At 37.9% G+C, this 10,268-nt stretch overlaps 1 pseudogene; it reads left to right on the top strand.

The window, feature by feature from the left end:
• The first annotated feature begins 1,275 nt into the window (after positions 1-1,275).
• On the top strand, positions 1,276-2,545 carry LOC124509590 (tubulin alpha-1A chain-like; annotated as a pseudogene).
• The last annotated feature ends 7,723 nt before the right edge of the window (positions 2,546-10,268 follow it).

The raw sequence follows: 10,268 nt of genomic DNA, 5'->3' as shown, positions 1-10,268 counted from the left end.
AAAAGAGTGAGCATATGAAACACATGATCTAGTATAAGAGTGTATAACTTCTATGAGTTTATTATCTATGTAACATGAGTGAGCCCAAGTGATTAGACACATTGATCATGGAAGTTAATGTAAATACACCGAACTCATCTAGTAAAACTGTTTTCAAATTACCTATTATAGGAAAATACAAAACCTATGCTTCTTCCAGAGATATGCCTAACACAAAGGAATTCACATATATTAACTTTTTTTTTAATTTTAGAGAGAGAGTGAGTATGAGTGGGGGAGAGCCTCAGCACAGAACCTGACCCGGGTTTTGATCCCATGACCTTGGGATCATGGCCTGAAATGAAATCAAGTGTTGGACACTCAATCAACTGAGGCACCCAGGCACCCTGACACAAATTTTGAAATAAAGGTATATATATCAGGAATTGCCAACAACAAGAAAAGAGGTGTCATAATCTCAGTATTTGAGAAAGTACAATTAAGGTTTAAATGGGTTTAAAAAGAAAAAAGTTAATTTTTCATGCTAATGGCTAAATTTCACAAGTAAGATGTGTAATATTTATATTTATATACACAATCACATGGTAAAAGTATTCATACAGCAAAAACTACATTAGGTACAAAGGGCAACAGGAAGAAGCACACTGATAATAGATGATTCTAATACACTTTCCACAATCCATAAATGTTCAAATGGAGATACTTTTAGTCATTGTAGAGAAGACTGAAACAACATAATCCCAAAGGTGGACCTTTTATATAGAGATACTGAATTTTGATCTCTATTAGACAAGACACTTTTCAGAAGAACATGGAATATTCATGAAAATGGATTCTACTTGAGAGTCTTAAACAAATCTCGGGCCCAAATGGAAATACAGATTATAATTGTTGAATTTTAAAAGGATAATAATAATGAAAACAAAACATACCAGAATCTATGTACAGCAACTGTCAGAGACTTTTTGATGTATTGAATACCTAGATGAGGGGTGCCAAGTGGGCAAAATGGTTGAATGGGGTTAAAAGTACAAACTTCCAGCAAAAATAAGTCATGGAGATGTAATGTTCAGTATGGTGACTACAGTTCTATGATAACAATATTGTCTTGCATATTTGCAAGTTAATAAGAGAGTAGGTGTTAAAAATTATAAGACACAAAATGGTATCTTTTTCAGGTTTTCTTATAATGACCACTTAAGAGTCATGCCGTAAGAAGCAACAACCTCTCCTCTTCCTCTCTGCTATCTGCTCAGCAGCTGCAAAGCAACAACCATGCTTGAGTGCACCTCCATCCAAGTTGACCAGGCTGGTGTTCAGATTGGCAACGCCTGCTGGGAGCTCCTTCAACACCTGTACCAGTGAGATGGGTGCTGGCAGGCATGTGCCTAGGGCAGTGTTTGTAGACCTGGAACCCAAAGTCATTGAGGAAATTCACACTGGAACCTACCACCAGCTTTTCCACCCTGAGCAGTTCATCAGAGGCAAGGAACATGCTGGAAATAACTATGCCTGAGGGCACTACACCATTGGCAAGGAGATCCTTGACCTTGTCTTGGGCTGAATTCCAAAACTGGATGAACCAGTGCATAGGTCTTCCAGGCTTCTTGGTTTTCCACAGCTTTGGAGGGGAACCATTCCTAGGTTCACCTCCCTGCTGATGGAACATCTCTCTGTTAATTATGGCAGGAAGTTTAAGCTGGAGTTGTCAATTTACCTCCCCCCTCAGGCTTCCACAGCTGTAGTTGAGCCCTACAACTCCATCCTCATTACCCGCAGCATTCTGATTGTGCCTTCATGGTAGACAATGAGGCTATCTATGACATCTGTCATAGAAACCTCAATATTGAACACCCAACCTACAATAACCTAAATAGGTTTATAGGTCAAATTATGTTCTTCATCACTGTTTCCCTCAGATTTGATGGAGCTCTGAATGTTGATCTTACAGATTCCAGACTAACCTGGTGCCCTATCCCTGCATCCACTTTACTCTGGCCACATATGTTCCAATCATCTATTCTGAGAAAGCCTACCATTAAAAGCTTTCTGTAGCAGAAATCAATTCATGCTTTGAGCCAGCCCACCAGATGGTGAAATGTGATCCTCACCCTGGTAAATACATGGGTTCTTGCCTGTTGTGTCATGGTGACATGGTTTCCAAACATATCATTGCTGTCATTGCCACCATCAAGATCAAGTGTACCATTCAGTTAGTGTACTGTTGCCCCACTCCTTCAAAATTGTCATTAATTAATAGCCTCCCACTGTGCTACCTGGTGCAGGAGACCTGTTCAATGTACAGCAAATTGTGTGCATGCTGAGCAACACCAGAGCCATTCTTGAGGTCTGGGCTGGCGTGGAGCACAAGTTTGACCTGATGTATGCCAAGAATGTCTTTGTTCACTGTAATATGAATGAAGGCATGGAGGAATGTGAGTTTTCTGAGGACTGTGAGAACATGGCTAACCTTGACAATTATTATGAGGAAGTTTGTGTAGATTCTGTTTAAGGAGAGGGGGAAGAAAAAGGAGAGGAATACTAAAGTTAAAAATGTCACAAAGATGTTGCTTTTACAGGAAAGCCTATATGTATTTTTAGGCTCCATGCACTGGAAAGAACAAAAACAAATGGCCAATCCAGTAACAATGGGCACCTCTAGCTCCCAGATTGAACTGTCTAAAAACATGTTCCCCTAAGAGGAACTAGGCTTCCTTGGAAAAATGTCTAATTCTGAGACTTTGTAGGGATTGCACCAGGTGAGTTTGGACCAAATGCTTATACCAGAAAACATATCAAGGACACAAATCCCAACCCAAAGGGGATTCCATAGGCCAAAGACAGAACAATTTCAACATCATAGTTATTAATGACTGCAATAGATCCCAAACTCAAATATATAAACATCTAGAGCTCATGAGGACACTTTAAAGGAAAACAAAAAACAAATGAAACCAACTCAATATTCATCTTTGGAGGATATCAGTGAAATATGGCATCGTTTTGAAAAGTGGAAATAGTGCAAAAGTAAGCATTCATTCTTCCTTTCCGTATAGATCAAGTAACCACTTAATTAAGGGGTAGTTTGTTGTATAGAAGAATTCTAGCTAATAAATGCAGAAGAGATTATAGAATTGAAACATCACCCCTTGTATCTGTTAATGAAATGTAGATCTAGGTATTAATATTTAAGAGGATCCAAAAAACCTGAGTGAAAGGCAGATGGGAAATTTCATAGTGAATGGATCAGGTTGAAAATATCTGAACCCAAGGATACATCGCAAAGACAGAGGAGGCAAGACAGCAAGACACAATGATGCTCATGATATAACACTACAAGAAATTAAACAGCACATCTGAGGTACTCTTTCTTAAAAACCAGAATCTGAGCAGGACTCTGTATCTAATTACCAACTTGAAGGAAACAAGAGGGACCAGAGGAACAGAATATACAACACAATAGAGATACAATCACATAATCCAGAATGCAATACCATGGGGCAGAGATCCAGTTTGTGAAGTTAATCAGTGGAACATGAAAATGATAAGAGGACGTTTAGAAGAAAAGAGACCTAAGAGCTGACATCAATTTATATAAAACCACAATGAGATATCACCAAAGGCTGTAAGAACCAAATGAAAAAGATGGAAATTGCTAAATTGTCTAAGGTATAGTAACTGTATTGTTGTCCTTTTGCTTTTATAATTATCATCTTCTCACTTTTCTTAAAAAAAATACCCTCCACACATGCAAAAATGCTTACTGAAGCATATTTTTCACTGTTAACACAAATTCAACGGAGTGAATGTTAAGATTTAACTGGCTTTGTTAAGCAATTCATCAATCAGAGGGCATTCTATCTAGCAAGTAGAGGGGCCCCAGAAAGCTAGAGGACCAGAAAGGGTTTTAATGGAAGTACAAATTAGTCGTAAGCAGAAAAAAAAAAAGGATTTGGGTGAGGTCACCTCCCTTTGGAAGAAAAGGGTCTTATTAGATTATCTTCTCTTCCTTTGGGTGATTGGATGGTTCACGTGACACATTGCACTATTGGTACTGACCAGAAAATTCCTGATTGACCAGTTTAAATGACATTTCTGGGAAGGTTGAAAATGTAATTATGTTAGGTGCTAAGCTGAAGTTTCATGACTTGGCTTAGCATTGAGTGATTCTACATTAAGCCTGTAGTTTTCTTTTTGACACCACTGAAAGAGATATGGATCAGCCTAATATCATTCACTGTTGGCTAATGAAGTTCAACCAATGTCTCTTTCTTCTTTCTAAGTTTACTGGTTAGGAGTGTGGGCTCTGGAAACAGAGAAGGGCTAAACCCTAGTTCTCCACTTACAAACAAAACAGTGTGAGTTTGATAACTTTTGCTTCACATTACAGTCACCCAATTTCCTTACCTGCAAAATTTCATTTATACAGTACTAATTGGAGAAGAAAACAGTTTAAAGCAAAACTGCATACGCATTTTGGTTTTCACAAGGATGAATAGTCAAAAATCATATAACTTTTACAATGCTACTGAAGTGAGAGTGGGCATCCTGGGAGAGTTAAAGAACTTCTATGTGCCTCAGTTTCATATTCTATAAAATGGGGAAAACAGTTGGCCCTTCCTCATGTCATTTTGAGAATTGGTTGAACTAATTCATGAACTCACTTAGAACAGTACAGGGCACATAATAATAACTCAATAAATGCCATATGTTTTTATAAATATATGCAAGTTCAGATTCTTTTGGTTTAGCTTAAAAATGTTTTTGTATGCTTTTAATACAGCTTCATAATCTTGCAAGTAAATCCTATTCATCAACTGATGCATGTGTTTATTATTATTTTTTTTGATACGTGTTTTAAATCACTGCCACTATAACCATGATTGGATACCTAACTATGTAACATGAAATATTTCAAAAGTGCTTGGAACAACCTATGTCAGGAAAAATCACCACCATTTCTGTACATGGCCAAAGAAAAATCCGAGGGGCTCATCCTGGATTCAGTCTTATTCTCACATACCCTAATCCACAGCTACTACAGATTCCAACTGTGTAACTTCCAACAAACCTTGTTTAGGGCCAACCATGTCCACTGCACATTCCTGCAGTGCTAAGCTGTTGCTTCCTTGCTCTTCCTCTGGACTTCTGCAGGATTCTCCTAATGGTTATTTCCCAATGGTTATGCCCTTCAACCTCATCTACCACTTGCACTTTGCCTGCCAGGTTTCAGCCACTCCAGCTCATTTCCCAATGGAAAAAACTGGTCCCATGAAAAGGCCATCCCATGCCTGTTTTCCTCTTGTTGTCCAGGGCTCACTGACAGCCCCATTTATAAAAATCCTCATCCCCACCTTTTCCTCCTCAATGGATTCCTTTATTGTCTTTAAAGCACTCATTTCCATATTCAATTGTCCTACTTATTGATTGTTAACCTGCTTATTGCCAGTTTTCCCAAGCAGAAACAAAGTGCCAAAGACACTGCCTTGTCTTGTTCAAGGTGTGGCATCCTCAGCAACTAATTCAGTGACAGTTTTGGGTTGAATTAAGTCATTCCAAAAAATAGAAGTTGAAGTCTTAATGCCCAGTTCCTCACAAAGTAACTTAATGTGGAACTATGGATGTTGAGGATGTAATTACGTAAGATGGGGTTATAATAAAGTAGGGTGTGTCCCTAAACCAATGTGACTGGTGTCCTTATAAGAAAACACCATGTGAAGACAGAACAAGGATAACACCATATGACAGTGAAGGCAGAGATTGGAGTAATAGCAAGCCAAGAAATGCAGAGATTGCCAGCAAACCAACAGAAGCTAGGAAGAAACATGGATACAGTCCTTGAAGGGATTCTGAGGGAGCATTGCCCTAGCAACACCTTGATTTCAGGGTTTTAGTCTCCAGAACTGTGATACAATGAATTTCTATGGATTAAGCCACCCAGTTTGTGATACTTTGTTATGTGAGCCTTAGTAAAATACTGCAGTGTCTCCCATATCAAGCGTTGAGTAAGTATGATTGAAGAGAAAGGAATGTTCACTTTTTAAAAGTTTATTAATTTATTTTTGAGAAAGCGTAAGTTGGGTGGGGCAAAGAGAGGGAGGGAGAGGGAGAAAATCCCAAGCAGGTTCTGCACTGACAGTGTGGGGCTTGAACCCACGAACCATGAGATCATGACCTGAGCCCAAGTCAGAAGCTTTAAGCATCTGAGCCACTCAGGCACTCAAGAATTGTTCACTTTTGATCCAGATAGAGCAGATATAGATATTTAAAGGCCAGTTGTAGCAAAAAATTAATACCAAAATGAGGCATTAAATGATCCCACATTAAAAAAAACACTTTTAATGTTTATTTATTTTTGAGAGACAGAGAGAGAGAAAGCATGAGTGGGGAAGGGGCAGAGAGAGATGGAGACAGAATCTGAAGCCAGCTCAGGCTGACAGCAGTGAGCTCCTTGAAGGGCTTGAACTCACAAACTGTGAGATCATGACCTGAGCCAAAGTTAGACACTTGACGGAAGAGCCACCCAGGTGCCCCAAGAAACCCACATTTTAAGAACACCTTGTTGCACATCTATAGTAGTGCTTTTTAATGTTGAAAAAAATACCATAATACACAGGAGAAATCATTCAAAATGTAGACACTCCCACCCCATCTCCCTATTGTTCGTACAACAGACCTAGGCTGGCCCATGTATCTGCTACATTAACAAGCACACTCTGCTGATTTTTTTTTATTTAAAAAGCTCTATATTTAGAAGACCAACACATGACACTATGAGTCTTTATAATAATATGTTTCTAAAGAAAATTATTTTTATATACATTTTCTTTTATGCTTATATAATGAATCTAGTCCATTTAAACCGAATGTGATTTCTTTCTTTTTTTTTTTTAATTCAATTTAAGTAAAACTAACATACAGTGCTATATTAGTTTCTGGTGTACAATGTAATGATTCAACAATTCTCATTACTCATTCTCATTACTCAGCACTCACCATAGTAAGTGAACTCTTCATCGCCTTCACATATTTCACCAATTCCCCCACTCACCTCCCCTCTTGCAACCACCAACTTGTTCTCTATATTTAAGAGTCTGTTTTGTTGTTGTTGTTGTTGTTGGCATCTCCACTGTCCATGACACAGGACACAACCACTAAGATACTGCTCTGATGCCCCAGACTCTCTCAGTCACTCTTCCACCCCTGTTTTCTGCCCTGCAGAATGTTTACACACCTGCCAACTGCCAAGTCCCACCATTTCCTCCTGGTGTTTCATGCTCTGCAGGCCCAGTACTATATGTTTTCACAATCTTTTTTACATCTACAAGGTTTTTTTCATACAGAATTAAAATCATGTTTACTGCAAAGCCTGGGTTTAAGAGATTGTTAGTATTTTTTACTCTTTGTAGACACTTCTTAGGAAAGAAGATTTAAGACGGTTGTTGTTTGGTGCCACCTTTTGTCAAAACTTGAACTGCAGAATGAACATTTCTCAGCAGAAAAGTAAGAATGAATACCTGTGACGCAAATCCACCAGATAGAACTTTCTGAAAGTCAACATGGAAAGGGGGGGGATTTTGTGGGTACAGCATATTAATGGGTTCCCTGTGCACACTCCATATAATTGTATGATGTATGGTCTTTTTTTTTTAATTTTTTTTCAACGTTTATTTATTTTTGGGACAGAGAGAGACAGAGCATGAACGGGGGAGGGGCAGAGAGAGAGGGAGACACAGAATCGGAAACAGGCTCCAGGCTCTGAGCCATCAGCCCAGAGCCTGACGCGGGGCTCGAACTCACAGACCGCGAGATCGTGACCTGGCTGAAGTCGGACGCTTAACTGACTGCGCCACCCAGGCGCCCCTGTATGGTCTTTTTCGTATTTAGCTTCTTTCACTTGGCTTAACATTTTCAAGGTTCATCTCTATTGCAGCATGTGTCAGTACTTTATTCCAATTTTGTCAAATAACATTCTACATTAAATTCATTCATTCATTCATTCATTCATTGGTAGACATTTAGGTTGTTTTCACTTTTGGCTCTTATGAATAATGATCACATAAATAAATATACTAGTTTTTTTAAAGTTTTTATTTTAATTCCAGTTAGGTAACATACACTGTTATATTAGATTCAGGTGTATAATATAGTGTTTCAACTATTCTGTACTTCACCTAGTGCTCATCACAATTGCACTACTTAATCCCCATCACTTATTTCACCCACCCAGCCCCACGTCCCTTCTGAAAACCTTCAGTTTGTTTTCTACAGTTAAGAGTGTGTTTCTTGATTTCTCTTTCTCTAATTTTCTCCTTTGTTCATTTGTTTCTTAAATTCCACATATTAGTGAAATCATATGGTATTTGTCCTTCGTTGACAGAGTTATTTCACTTAGGATTATAATCTCTAACTCCATCCAGATTGTTGCAAATGACAAGTTCCTTTTTTTCGTTTAAAATTTTTATTTAAATTCTAGTTAGTTAACATACAGGGTATAGGGCAATATTGGTTTCAGGAATAGAATTTAGTGACTCATCATTTACATATAACAACCAGTGCTCATCACAAGTGCCCTCCTTAATACTCATCACCCATTTAACCAATTCTCCTCCCACCTCCATCAATCCACAGTTTGTTCTCTATAGTTAAGAGTGTCTTATGGTTTGCTTTCCTCTGTTTTTTTCACTTCCCCTATCTTCAACTGTTTTGTTTCCTTAATTCCACATATGACTGAAATCCTATGACATTTGTCTTTCTCTGACTTATTTTGCTTAGCATAATATACTCTAGCTCCACCTATGTCATAGCAAATCCAAACTTTCATTCTTTTGATGGCTGAGTGATATTCGATTGTGTATGTATATATACAACTTCTTGTTTTATCCATTCATCATTTGATGAACATTTGGGCTCTTTCCATACTTTGGTTATTGTTTATAATACTGCTGTAAACATTAGGGTGCATGTGTCCCTTCTAAGCAGTATTTTTGTATCCTTTGGGTACATACATTGTAGTGCAATTGGGTAAATATGTAGTAGTGTAATACTGTTCCCCAGAGAGGTTGCACCAGTTTGCATTCCACCAGCAGTGCAAGTATGTTCCCCTTTATCCACATCTTCACCAACACCCGTTTTTTGTGTTTGTTGTTAATTTTAGCCATTCTGACAGGTGTGAGGTGGTATCTCATTGTGGTTTTGATTTGTATTTCCCTTATGATTGATGTTGAGCATCTGTTCATGTGCCTGTTAGCCATGTGATGTCTTCTTTGGAAAAGTGTCTATTCATATCCTCTACGCATTTAACTGTGTTGTTTGTTTTTTGGGTGTTGAGTTTGATAAGTTTTTTATAGATTTTAGATACTAACCCTTTATCCGATATGTCATTTGCAAATATCTTCTCCCATTCTTTAGGTGCCTCTTAGTTGTGTTGTTTCCTTCACTGTGCATAAAGAAGATTTTATCTTGATAAATCACAATTGTTCATTTTTGCTTTTGTTTTCCTTGCTTCCAGAGATGTTTCTCACAATTAGTTGCTACAGCTGTGGTCAAAAAAGTTGCTGCCTGTGTTCTTCTCTAGGATTTTGATGGTTTCCTGTCTCACATTTAGGTCTTTCATCACAAATGGCAAGTTTCATTTTTTTTTGTGGTTGAATAATATAACATTGCATATTTATACCACATTTTCTTTACCCATTCATCTATTGATTGACACTTCAGCTCATACCATATCCTGGATATTGTACATAATGCTGCTATAAACATAAGGGTGCATGTATCCCCATGAATTAGTGTTCTTATATTCATTGGGTAAAGAGTGAAGGTGCTGGATCATAGGATAGTTCTTGTTTTAATTTTTTGAGAAATACCTATACTGTTTTCAACAGTGGCTGCATTAGTTTGCATTCCCATAAACAATGATTGAGAATTCCTTTGTCTACACATCCTCAACAGCACCTGTTGTTTTTTGTTTTTCATTTTTGACATTTTTTATAAGTGTCAGGTTATATCTTATTGTTGTTTTGATTTTCTTTTCCCTTGTGATGAATGATGATAAGCATCTTTTCATGTGTTTGTTTGCAGTCTGTGTGCCTGCATTGGAAGGCAGCTATGCTCACCACTATACCACCAATTCTTCACTGTGTGTCTGCATTGGAGAAGTGTCTGCTCATGTCTTCTACTCATTTTTAATTGGATTATTTGTTTTTTTGGGGATTGAGTTGTATCAGTTCTATATATATTTTGGATATTAACTCTTAATCAGACATGTC

This window comes from Lynx rufus, unplaced genomic scaffold, assembly GCF_022079265.1.
Source record: "Lynx rufus isolate CCGP_SWC_20201006 ecotype Redwood Valley unplaced genomic scaffold, mLynRuf1.p SCAF_14, whole genome shotgun sequence".
Classification (NCBI taxonomy): Eukaryota; Metazoa; Chordata; class Mammalia; order Carnivora; family Felidae; genus Lynx; species Lynx rufus.
Note: the sequence above shows the minus strand (reverse complement) of the source record. Positions and strands in the feature narration are given on the sequence as shown.